Raw genomic sequence first — 12,148 nt, forward strand, 5'->3', positions numbered from 1 at the left:
AATTTTACAGGTAAGAATATTGGAGTGGGTTGCCATGCCCTCCTCCAGGGGATCTTCCCAACCTAGGGATCGAACCCAGGCCTCCTGCATTGCAGGAGGATTCTTTACTGTCTGAACCATCAAGGAAACCTAAGAATACTGGACTGGGTAGCCTATCCCTGCTCCAGAGGATCTTCCTGACCCAGGAATCAAACCAGGGTCTCCTGCATTGCAGGCGGATTCTTTACTAGCTGAGCTACCAGGGAAGCCCATGTATAGTACTGTATATATGTTAATCCCAAACGGCTAATTTATTGCCTCCTTTTCCCCTTTGGCAGCCAGGGCTCAGGTGGTTAGTAAGAGTTACATAGCCACATATGCACACAGTGGGGCAAGGCCAACTTGACACATGATGACCAGCTGCTCAACCTCTGAGAGCATAGTCCTATTTGTTCACCAGCATAACAACTGGCAGAGCAGAGACATGTAGTAGGAAGGCTTGGAACCATAAAAACTGAGTTCAAATGGTATCTTCTTTTCAAGTGCCAGTTGCTAGGGTCTCAAAGATAAATAAGGCAAAACCCTAACCTGATGATGATGCGTCTAGCTCCACCACCTGTTGATATTAATAGCCTCTTGATGGATGTATGAGATGCATCTTATGAGCCTAATCACACTGGCTAGATGTTGCCTTTTTTCCTGCCTCCACAGCTCCCCTTCACAGCCAGCCAAATCTGTGCAGTTCAGCCATCTGGGACAGACAGTCGCTTGCCCATCAGGTCCCTCTTGGCTGCTGCTGTACAGCCAGGCTGGCTGACCGCGTGTCTGGAGTCTCTGAGCCGTCTACTACTTCTGCATCAGATGAAATGTCACACTGAAGGATGTGGCTTTTAAGCAGCCCTCAGTGGGGAATATAAGGGAATTAATTCCCTCTGGGGAACATTTTGGGGCTTCCCAGATGATGTTAGTGGTAAAAAACCTGCCTGCCAATGCAGGAGACGTAAGAGACACGGTTCGATCCCTTGGTTGAGAAGATTCCCCTGGAGAAGGAAATTGCAACCCACTCCAGTGTTCTTACCTGGAGGATCCCCATGGACAGAGTAGCCTGGCAGGCTGCAGTCCAAGGAGTCGCAAAGAGTTGGACACGACTGAAGTGACTGAGCCTGCGGCCTCCATGAGGGACATTTGACTGATAGAAAGAGGAAATGAGAGGGAGCTAGGCAAATACATTATCTTTCCTTCCTGCCTCCTATGGACTGTTCTGAGTCATGATTTTCTAACACTGTCTGGAGACATCCCACATGGCTGAGCAGACGTACTTCCTGAAGCACCTGCCAGGGCTCTTTGCAGAGGGTGGTGAAGCACTTAGCTGCAAGAGAACAGACCGTCCTGCACTGCTTCTCTTCCTAGCCCACCTCATTTCCCTTTCCACTCTTGCTGCCTTCTCAATCAGATTTCATCTCTGCTTTCAGATCCTGTTTTCTAGAGAAACAGAGCTAAGACAACGGGTTTTACAAGTGGTTCTAGAAAGCAAGTCCTCAGGATGGATTTTGGGGTTGTGTCTCCTAGCTGTATGAAGTCAATAGCGTCCTTTGCTGGTGACAAGAGAGATGGCAGTAGCTTTGATATGCAATAGCATCACAGCTTTCACATATTTAATTGGGGTGAATTGGATGGAGAGGGAAACATTGGGAAGACAAGTGGCTGTGGCTGTTCAGTCGCTGAGTCATGTCCAACTCTTTGCAGCCCCATGGACTGCAGCTCACCAGGCCCCTCTGTCCTTCACTGTCTCCCAGAGATTGCTCAAATGCATGTCCATTGAGTCGGTAATGCTCTCTAACCATCTCATCCTCTGTCACCCTCTTCTCCTATTGCCTTCAGTCTTTCCCAGCATCAGCGTCTTTTCCAATGAGTCAGCTCTTGACATCAGGTGGCCAAAGTATTGGAGCTTCAGCTTCAGCATGAGCCTTTCCAATGAATGTTCATTGTAGATTTCCTTTAGGATGAACCAGTTTGATCACAAGGGTAGCAGAACTGCAAAAAAAGACTAAATGCATGGCCTTGATAGGCATCTACGTCAAAGCAGAGCCCTGATAGGGAAAGACTGGGACCCTGAGACGGGGAATAGGGGTGGATGAGTTTCTTGACCCTTCTGATCTCCTGAATGTTCCTGCCCAAAGAAGGTCCCTTTCTTCATGGCTTCTTCTCAAGACCTGGCCCGCCACTTACTGCCTCTGCCAAAACCCAGAGTCAGGCTGTCGCACAGCCCACACTTGGAAGAAGTCCTGCTCCAGGGAGAAAGAGCATGCTTGCCACAGATCTTGTGGGACTTGGCTGGTGTGCACTGGCAGGAACTGTAGAAGCATGTGGGAGTGGATCTGGAAGATGTTCTATTTGGAGGTGGGGGTGAAGCAGGAAGCTCAATTGGGAGAATTCACTAATTTGGGGATATTCACATAGAACTCGAGATTTAATATTTTAGTAAGGATGCTTGGAGCTTGCCAGAGAGTTTGCTGGGGTGGCTCTTTGAAGCCTCGTCTCAAAAATGGCTTACAGTAAGCAAAGTGGAGAAGCCAGATTTCCATGTGCAGTGTTGAGGAAGGGGTCAGAAGATTCAGAAAGGAGGGACTATTAGAAGTGTTTATTATATACGGCTCAAGAATCTACCACCTGACTAGTTCCCTGGGCTGACCCAGAGGACACACTCTTCACTAAAGCAATAAAGAGTGTGCTAGTAAGGAAGATTTTTTGTGTGTGTGTGAGCATGATACAACTGACCTTATAGTTCAAGGTTGGTGGTACGGGGGAAGCTGCTGTGGAAATGAGCTCCATGATTTTAGTGGAGATGATAAAAATCACAGAACTGCAAAGCCCTGGTGGGAGCACATGATCATAAAGGACAAGGTGGAATACTTACCACAGCGGACAGCAAGGAGGCAGGAAGACCAGGGTGACTTTATCTGCAGGAACCCCTGGTGTTTGGATAATAAATCATGGTGTTCCTAAGGGGAGGGTATTCGTTGTCTAAATTGGGCTTCCCAGATGGCTCTAGTGGTAAAGAACCCACCTGCCAATGCAGGAGACATAAGATACAGTTCCCCTGGGTTGAGAAGATTCCCTGGAAGAAGGCATGACAACCCACTCTAGTATTCTTGCCTGGAGAATCCCATGGACAGAGGAGCCTGGTGGGCTGCAGTCCATGGGGTCACAAAGAGTTGGACACGACTGAAGTGACTTAGCACGCACACACACACACACACATATTGTCTAAATTGAGCCACTTTCAAGAGTGAAAAGGTTGCTAGTAATGATTACATGGGTACACTAGAACTATCCCAAACTGCTACCCGTGGTCACCCTACCAGGGGTGATAGGTGAGTAGCCAATTAAAGTATTACTTAATTTGTATAATTAGAAAGAACAGAGAACTATGAGCAGAAGGCTAACTTCAGTCATCACAGTGAAAAATCATACACCCTTACCTCATTTCTAAATTGAAACCAGATCTGGTCCACAGCTATTGCCATTGTCGAGGGAACTCAACAGTGGCCAACCGTGAAGACTGATACTGAGCCTGCAATACAGCAGCCCTCCCCAGGGTTACCAGTTAGATAGCTGGTAGAAAAATAGAAGTCCACAAGTCTATATTGATTATAAATAAATACATAAATAAGTGGTGTAGAAAGGAAGAATCTTGTTTACAGTAGAATGTAAATGTGAATGGAATACCAGAGTTAGAAAATCATTACTTTGCAATCCTCATAGTAGACTTTTTTCAGGCAAGAGTCATAAATGCATGCTAGGGGACATTTCAGTGAGGAGCAGGATGTCTGCATGATCTTAAGTGTCTTACTGCAAATTGCTTGTAAGTTTCAAGGGGAAGAATGGTAACTATTCAGTGGAGTAACACATCACCTTGACCAGGTGATCAAAGTTATTATCACCAGTTATGGGCTGACGAACATCACGTGTCTCCAAATGTGATATCCAGAGAACACGACATCCCCTATACAACAGTCTGACTAGCATCCTTAACATGAATCTAATTATGAAGAAACATCATACCAATCCCAAATAAGGAACTTCCATTCAAAAAACTATATTTTTAGAACTGTCAATGTAATAAAAGACAAAGGAAATCTGTGGACATGTTCCAGATTAAGGAAAGACTAGGAACTTCTCTGGTGGTCATCCCACAGGCCACATGGCAAGGCCAAAAAAAAAAAAAAAAAGAGTTAAACTAAAAACACATGATGGCTAAATGTGATATCTGATCATAAACTAGATCCTGACCTAAGAGGGAAAACATGGTGTAAGTGACATTAGCTGTTCAATTGACAAAGCTGGAATCTAGATGTTCAATTAGATAAAAGTATTGTGTCTTTGTCAGCTTTATGGAAGTTAGTAATTGTACTATAGTGATGTGAGAGAATATCCTGATTCCTTTTCTTAAAAAATGTACCGTAGGGGACTTCCCTGGTGGTACAGTGGATAAAAATCCCCTGCCAATGCAGGGGATGTGGCTTCGACCCCTGGTCCAGGAAGATTCCACATGCCACAGAGCGACTAACCCTGTGAACCGAAACTACCGAAGCGTGTGTGCCTGAAGCCTGTGCTCCACAAGGAGAGAAGCCACCACAGTGAGAAGCCTGGGCACTGTGACGAAGAGTAGACCCCGCTCACGACAACTGGAGAAAGCCTGAGAGCAGCAACAAAGACCAAGTGCAAACATTTTTTTAATAAAAATAAAGAAATAAGTAAAGAAATAAATAATTTATTTTAAAAAGAAAATATGAGGTATACTAAGGGAAAGGGCTATTCAATGTGTAACTTACTCCCAAGTGGTTCAGGAAAATACCTCACTCTGTGTGCGTGTGTAGAAGAAAATAATAAAAGATTTAAAGTGAAATGTTAATGGTAAAGAGTATGCAGACAGTGTTTGCACTATTCTTATTCCTGCCACTTTTCTGTGAGTTTGAAATTATTTCCAAGTGAAAAGTTTTTAAAAGGTGAGGGGGGCACTAACTCCCGAAAACATAACAACTGTCTATTATACTAAGCCTGTAAGGCAGGTATTATTATTCCCATTTTACAAAGGTGGTAACTGGGGTTTAGAAGGTTAGGCAGCTTGCGTAAGATGATACAATTAATAAGTGTCAGAACTAGAAATTATACCTAGATTCTCTTAATCCAACTCTTTTCTTCTATTATTTATTTTTAATAGCAAGAAGAATGTGGGTTTAAATGGTCGTCACAGTCAAGACCCAGATGTCCTTATGATCAAAAAGTTTTACTGTCCTGATGTTTCAAACTTTTGCCTCCTAGACAGGTCCCTTGAATTTCAGCTTCATTAGTTTTTCTAACCAAAGCCCTGGAGAGGGATCACCAGAGAAGGGGGAGCACAGAGGAGAAATGAAAGCAAAGTGACTCAGACCAGGGAGGCCCCAGGGAGAGGACCACTCTGGGGCCTGAATGACCCATGGGCAGCAGTGGGCCCTGGACAATAGTTCTTCCTGCCAGGTTTAGGGTGCTGAGGTGCTCTGAGGACATTTGACTAGAGGGAGCAGAAATTTAAGACTTTCTTGGGTTTCAGCTACTTTGTTTCCCAGAGAGGACGAGGATCGTCTGCTGTGAAATGACAATGGCAGCCTTCAGAGAAGAAACCTCCTGTCGCTCCTGACAGTGCAGTCAGAGGCCCTGGGCCCGCCCCTTCACAAAAAGACCACAGACTGCATGACTTATAAACAACAAACATTGATTTCTCACTGTTCCAGAGGCTGGGAAGTCCAAGATCACGGTGCTGGCAGAGCCCAGACACTGGTGAGGACCCACTTCCTGGTTCCTGCACAGCCAGCTTCTCAGTGTGCCCTCGCCTGGTGGAGGGGACACGGGAGCTCCGCAGGGCCTCTTTTACAAGGACACTAATCCCATTCATGAGAGCTCCGCAGGGCCTCTTTTACAAGGACACTAATCCCATTCATGAGGGCCCCACCCTTATGACCTAATCACTGCCCAAGGTCCCATCTTCTAATACCATTGCACTGGGAATTGAGGATTTGACATGAATTTTGGACGGACACAAAAATCAAGTCTCTTGGGACTTCCTTGGTGGTCCAGTGGTGAGGAATCCACTTGCCAGTGAAGGCGACATGGGCTCGATCCCTAGTCCGGGAAGATACCACATGCCACAACGCAGCAGCTAAGCCTGCATGCCACAACAATTAAGCCTGTGTTCTAGAACTTGCGAGCCACAACAAGAAGCCACCACAATGAGAAGCTGGTGTACCACGATGAAGACCCAGTGCAGCTAAAAGTAAGTAAATAAATAGACAGGTAAATAAAATACAGTCTCTAGCAGCAGCCATCTTGCAAATACTTGAATTTGGTCTCTGTGGGTTTCCTGAGATTCATGCAAAGAGGAGCCATCGCTCAGATGCCTTGGGACACTGGGGTTATGTGAGGAAGCCCCTTTTGGCTCTTGGGCACTATAGGAAGACAAAAAGAAGCAGTTTAATAAAATAACATCTGTTTCCCAAACAAATAGGTAAGTGCGGTGACCCAGGCCTGCCCCAGCTAATGAATGAGACCTAAGGCAGTTGCTATGGAGATGCATGATCTGGGTCATACAGGACCTACCCTGGGGAGTTTCTGAAGGTCCAGGAACCCAAGTGATACAAAGGGCACTCTATCTGCCAATCTTAGCTGCCTGAAGCATCCCATCTGAGGCAGGTAGCCACCTCTAGGTGTTTGGTGAATGCCACAGGGTGTGTATGTGAAATAGTCATGGAAAATGGAGCAGGAAAATCATCCTTGAGCAGAATGAGTGCCTGACTCACCACCCTGCCACTGAGCAGTTTTTCTGGGTTCAAACCTTTCTACCATGCCCTGAAAATCTTTGTACAGATCAGGTTCATTCTATATGAGTCAGGGATCAAGCAGAAGACAGGTGGGACTCTCAAACTGGTTTTTAAGTGAAAGATATTTTTTTAAGGGCTTGTTGACAGAGGCAGAGGGGAGATGAAGGGGACCATTAGGGATGGTGCAGAACCCAGAAGCTGTTACCTGCCGGAGGCCTGAAGGAGCAGGTGAGGGCAAGAGACGGGAGCCCAGTCCACCAAGGACAGCCTCCTGCACAGCGCAGAGCAGAGAGTGGACTGTGGAGCATATCGAGTTGACCAGTACACCTGGATCTCCAGGGCCCGGACACAGGCCTGGTGCCTTCCAGGGAATGTCCCACACCCGGAGATGAAAAGGAAAGACAGGTAAGATGGGACAAGGACTCTACACAAGAAGGAAAGCCAGGCATTTGTGTATCTGGGCCACGAGCTAAGCACATTCAGAGGCTGACTGTCTGCCCGGGAATACTGAAGAGGGAGTGTGAGCCCAGTTATACAGTGGGGTGTTCAGTTTTCCCAGAGGAGACGACCACGGGGTCTCCTGTTGTCAGTCTCCCTGGAGGCTCCCTGGTGTCTAATCTGAGGAAAGAGTCAGCATTAGACACGTGCCAACATGTCTTCCTTCCTTAATGCTAACACTTTCCTCGACCATGTGAAAGACAATTGTCTGGGGAGCAGTTGAGAGACCATGACAAGCATCTCTCTTGGCAGAGAAAGTGCTACAAAAAGCTAAAGAGGGAGCCTACGCCCTCACTGTTATTGTCACATGTTATTGCTGACATTTACTGAGAACATATGATGCTCCAGACGCTGAGTGCTTTTCCCACATGGACTCAGTCCAGCCTCACACAGCAACCCTAGGAAATGGGCACCATTATGGGCTGAAGATGGTGATTGCAGCCATGAAATTAAAAGATGCTTACTCCTTGGAAGGAAAGTTATGACCAACCTAGACATCATATTAAAAAGCAGAGACATTACTTTGTCAACAAAGGTCCATCTAGTCAAGGCTATGGTTTTTCCAGTGGTCATGTATGGGTGTGAGAATTGGACTATAAAGAAAGCTGAGTGCCGAAGAACTGATACTTGTTAACTCTGGTGTTGGAGAAGACTCTTGAGAGTCCCTTGGACTGCAAGGAGATCCAACCAGTCCATTCTAAAGGAGATCAGCCCTGGGTGTTCATTGGAAGGACTGATACTAAAGCTGAAACTCCATTACTTTGGTCACCTGACACGAAGAGTTAACTCATTGGAAAAGACCCTGATGCTGAGAAAGATTGAGGGCAGGAGGAGAAGGGGACGACAGAGGATGAGCTGGTTGGATGGCATTACCGACTCAATGGACATGAGTTTGGGTGGACTCCGGGAGTTGGTGATGGACAGGGAGGCTTGGCATGCTGCGGTTCATGGGGTCGCAAAGAGTCAGACACGACTGAGCGACTGAACTGAACTGATGGACTGAACTGTTGTTGTTCAGTCACTCAGTCATGTCTGACTCTTTGTGACGCCATGGACTGCAAAACGCCAGGCCTCCCTGTCCTTCACTCTCTCCCAGAGTTTGCTCAAATTCATGTCCGTTGAGTCAATGATGCCATCCAATGATCTCATCCTCTGTTGCCTCCTTCTCCTTTTGCCTTCAGTCTTTCCAAGCATCAGTGTAAAGCTTTCCAATGAGTTGGCTCTTCGAACCAGGTGACCAAATTATTGGAGCTTCAGCTTCAGCATCAGTCCTTCCAATGTATATTGAGTGTTTATTTATTTTAGGATTGACTGATTTGATCTCCTTGCTCCAAGGGACTCTCAAGAGTCTTCTCCAGCACCACAACTCAAAAGCATCAATTCTTCAGCATTCAGCCTTCTTTATGGTCCAACTCTCACATCCGTACATGACTACTGGGAAAACCATAGCTTTGACTAAACAGACTTTGGTCAGCAAAATGATGTCTCTGCTTTTTAATCTACTGTCTAGGTTTGTCGTAGCTTTCCTTCCAAGGAGCAAGCGTCTTGTAATTTTTTGGCTGCAATCACCATCTGCAGTGATTTTGGAGCCTGAGAAAATAAGATCTGTCACTGAGCCATGATCTTAGTTTTTTGGATGTTGAGGAAGACTTGTGTCCCCCCTCAAATTTGTATGCTGAAGCCCTAACTATGTGGCCATATTTGGAGATGGGGTCCCTACGGAAAGGATTAAGGTTAAGTGAGATCGTAGGGTGGGGCCCTGACCCAATAGGGTCAGTATCCTCACAAGAAGAGGCACCAGATAGCCTGCCCTTCCCTGCAGAGTATGTACTGAGGAACGGCCATGTGAGGACATCGCAAGAAGGTGACCGCCTCAAGCCAGGAAGAGAGCTCTCCCCAGAAACTAAATTTACTGGCACCTGGATCATGGACTTTCCGCACTCCAGAACTCTGAGCAAATAAATGTCTATTGTTTCAGCCATCCAGACTGTGGTATGTTGTTCCAGCAGCCCACGTTAAGACAAGCACTATCAACATTCCCATCTTATAGGTGAGGAAACTGTAGCATAGGGAAGCTAAGTGGTTGTCTTAGGTCACCCCGTGTGCCTTTGATCTTGTCACCTCACTGGGTCCTGTTTTTCTTACAGGAAGGGGGTCGGTGGAAATAGATCAGGGGCCATAAACTCAACTGTCAGCGTGTCAGGCAAGGAACAGAAATGGGTGACGCTGGCCGAGTGGGTACGGTGGCAGGCTGGAGAGTACTATCCTCTCTAAAGAGGAGGGAAGCCCTAGTCTGCCTCCACCAATGGTTGGCCAAGTGATTACAGTTTTTCAGGACAAGCTTGGGGGACTTCCCTGGTAGTCCAGTGGTTAAGAATCCGCCTGCCCCTGCAGGGGGCCTGGGTTCGATCCCTGATCAGGAAACTAGATCCAGCATGCTGCAACTACGACCTGGCATGCCAAAAAAAGTAAAAGAGACAACTTGGAAGTCTGGCTCTTTGGGGGAAATGCTCTGGTTTTTCAAATATCAGCAACAAATTCCATCATATAAGAGTGTGTAGGCCAATTAAAACATGGCTACGGGCCATGTCTGATATATAGTGTCCCCTCTGGAGTAGATGATTTTTTTTTTTTTAACCCTTCTCCTCCTTCCTCTCTCCTTGGCCATGGTTCTCTGCCTTTTGAGATGTTCCTGTGGCGTCTCTAAGTCCCCTGCCTTCAGGAAAATGATCACCATATCATGATCCAGAAGTGTTTCCAGGTACAGCCCGTGCAAAGAATACTGTGCAGATTCAGCTGAGCCATGCAACCTTGAACCCGTTTGCTCTTCTGAAAATTGATTCAACGACAGCCACCTCGCAGGAGTTGTGGAAGGATTAAATAAGACCAGGCAGGAGGAAGCAACTGGCAGAGGAAGAGTTAGCTGTGTGTGGAGCCCCTGCTGGGCTCAGCACTTGCTGAACATCATCAGACATCTCAATGATGGGTGTGTGAGCTCCTTACCTGCGGGGCGCGGATAGCTTGGTTGGCTGTAACATTCTTGAAAGAGAAACTATCGGCCAAGTTCACCAGAGGGTGACCTGGACAGCCCAGAGGCCTGGCTGGGAGATGGAGAAATTGTCAAGGATGAGAGAGCAGTGATTTCACCCCCTGGAAGGCAGGAATCCAACAGCATCCTCTGCCCCCAGCTGCGCCCCCCCCAACCCCATCCCCACCCCCGGCTTGGGAGGCATAATTAGTAACCATGTTCATAATAATGCCCTGTGAGTTCTACTCCTGCTTAATAGCTACCTGTAAAAATTCCAGTGGGTCCATTTTTAGTTGGAGCTAATGAGGGTTAAAAACTCTCAGGGCTGCCCAGAATACCCTCTGGGAGGCTCTCCCAGGAAGAGGGTGTTTACTGAGCTCCTGATTAAGGAACAGTCAGTCTACTTTGTATCATCTTTCACCAAAGCCTTTATCAGCATGTGTTTTGCACTGCTGGGGTTTTGTTTTGTTTTGTTTTATTATTTTAACAAATGAGATCCGATTATGTGTATTCCAAGGGCATGACTCAAGTTAGCTGTGTGCCAGCTGGGAGGAGGACAGAGGCAGTTTTCTGGGGCCAGTTTTCCCTTTGCAGAGCCAGAGGGGAGTCATCAAGGAGGAGAAATGCAAAAGGAGGCAAGACCCACTGTCTGCCAGGTCTTTCCTGCTGGGGACAGCTCAGTGGGCAAGGGGTGCTTGGGGAGGACTTTAGCCTGGAGAAGAATAAGTGGGTCAAAGGCAGCTGAGTGGAGGAAAGAAAGCCAAAAAGGGACTGAGCGGGGAAGGCGTGTGGATCAGAGATGCTCCCGAGGCATATCGGGAGACCTCCCCAAGAAGCTGAAGAACTGGCATGTGGTCGTAAAGGGAGGCCCATATAGAGCAAGAAGGAGGACCTGGGTGAAACTGCTTTGGGACTGGATTGAAACTCTGGGTTAAAGCTGAATCCACTCTGGGCAGATCAAGGAAAGGTTTAAAGATTCTAACCTTAGGAATCACTTTCAGCCCCCAAAACCAGGAGATCAAAAACTACCTTTTCAGAAGAGATGATGGGGAGGCCTTTGGAGTAGAGAAGCACGCTCACTGGACTTGGGGCTCATCCCTTCAAGAGCTGGCTGAATAATCCTGGGCATCCCCCTTCCCTTCTCTGAGACTTGGTCTATAAAACAAAGGGATTGGATTAGACCTCTAGTTCTAAGCCTCAGCAGCACATGAAGAGCACCTAGGGAGCCACTAAAAATTCTGATATCTGGGCAACAGCCCAGACCAATCAAATCAGAATCTTTCCAAGAGCGGGTCCAGGCGTTGGTATCCTGTAAACTGGAGGACTGTACAGATCCAAGATGGAGATCACCTGGGCTATGTGGTCTCTAAAAGCCTCTGCCAGCCCTGCTGTCATATATTAGGTCTTTAAGGAGAGAAGAGACTGGATGATTGGCAGGCAGTCACCAGCGGAAGCAGGGCATGGACCAGACGGCCTCTTGAGATTCCACAGCCCATAATGTTCACAGATTTGAGGCTCCAAGTGAACAAACTCTTGCTGCCAAGCCCCCACCAGCTATATTTCTCCCCATCAATTCATCCCACAAATACTGAGCATGTACTCTAGGCCTAGCCCTGTTTCTGGGGCTGGGGATTCAACAGTGAAGGATACAACAGTTCAGCTCTTGGAAAAGACCTGAAATCACGAAGCTGAAGAGGAGGATGCAGGATGGTGTGGAGAGCAGGAGGGGAAGGGCAGTTGGGGAATCTGACATTCACACAGAGTTCTCCAGACTGTCACAGTTTCA

General features: G+C 47.1%; 1 long non-coding RNA gene across 2 annotated transcripts; it reads left to right on the plus strand.

Annotated features, from left to right (window-relative positions):
* The first annotated feature begins 6,017 nt into the window (after nucleotides 1-6,017).
* On the plus strand, nucleotides 6,018-9,301 carry LOC129654076 (uncharacterized). 2 transcript variants are annotated; one of them, XR_008715381.1, is made up of 3 exons: nucleotides 6,018-6,292; nucleotides 6,971-7,241; nucleotides 9,157-9,301. It is a non-coding gene; the product is annotated as an uncharacterized LOC129654076 (long non-coding RNA). The 2 variants fall into 2 exon arrangements; XR_008715382.1 differs by lacking the exon at nucleotides 9,157-9,301 and adding an exon at nucleotides 8,845-9,149.
* The last annotated feature ends 2,847 nt before the right edge of the window (nucleotides 9,302-12,148 follow it).

Source organism: Bubalus kerabau, chromosome 5 (genome assembly GCF_029407905.1).
Source record: "Bubalus kerabau isolate K-KA32 ecotype Philippines breed swamp buffalo chromosome 5, PCC_UOA_SB_1v2, whole genome shotgun sequence".
NCBI lineage: Eukaryota > Metazoa > Chordata > Mammalia > Artiodactyla > Bovidae > Bubalus > Bubalus kerabau.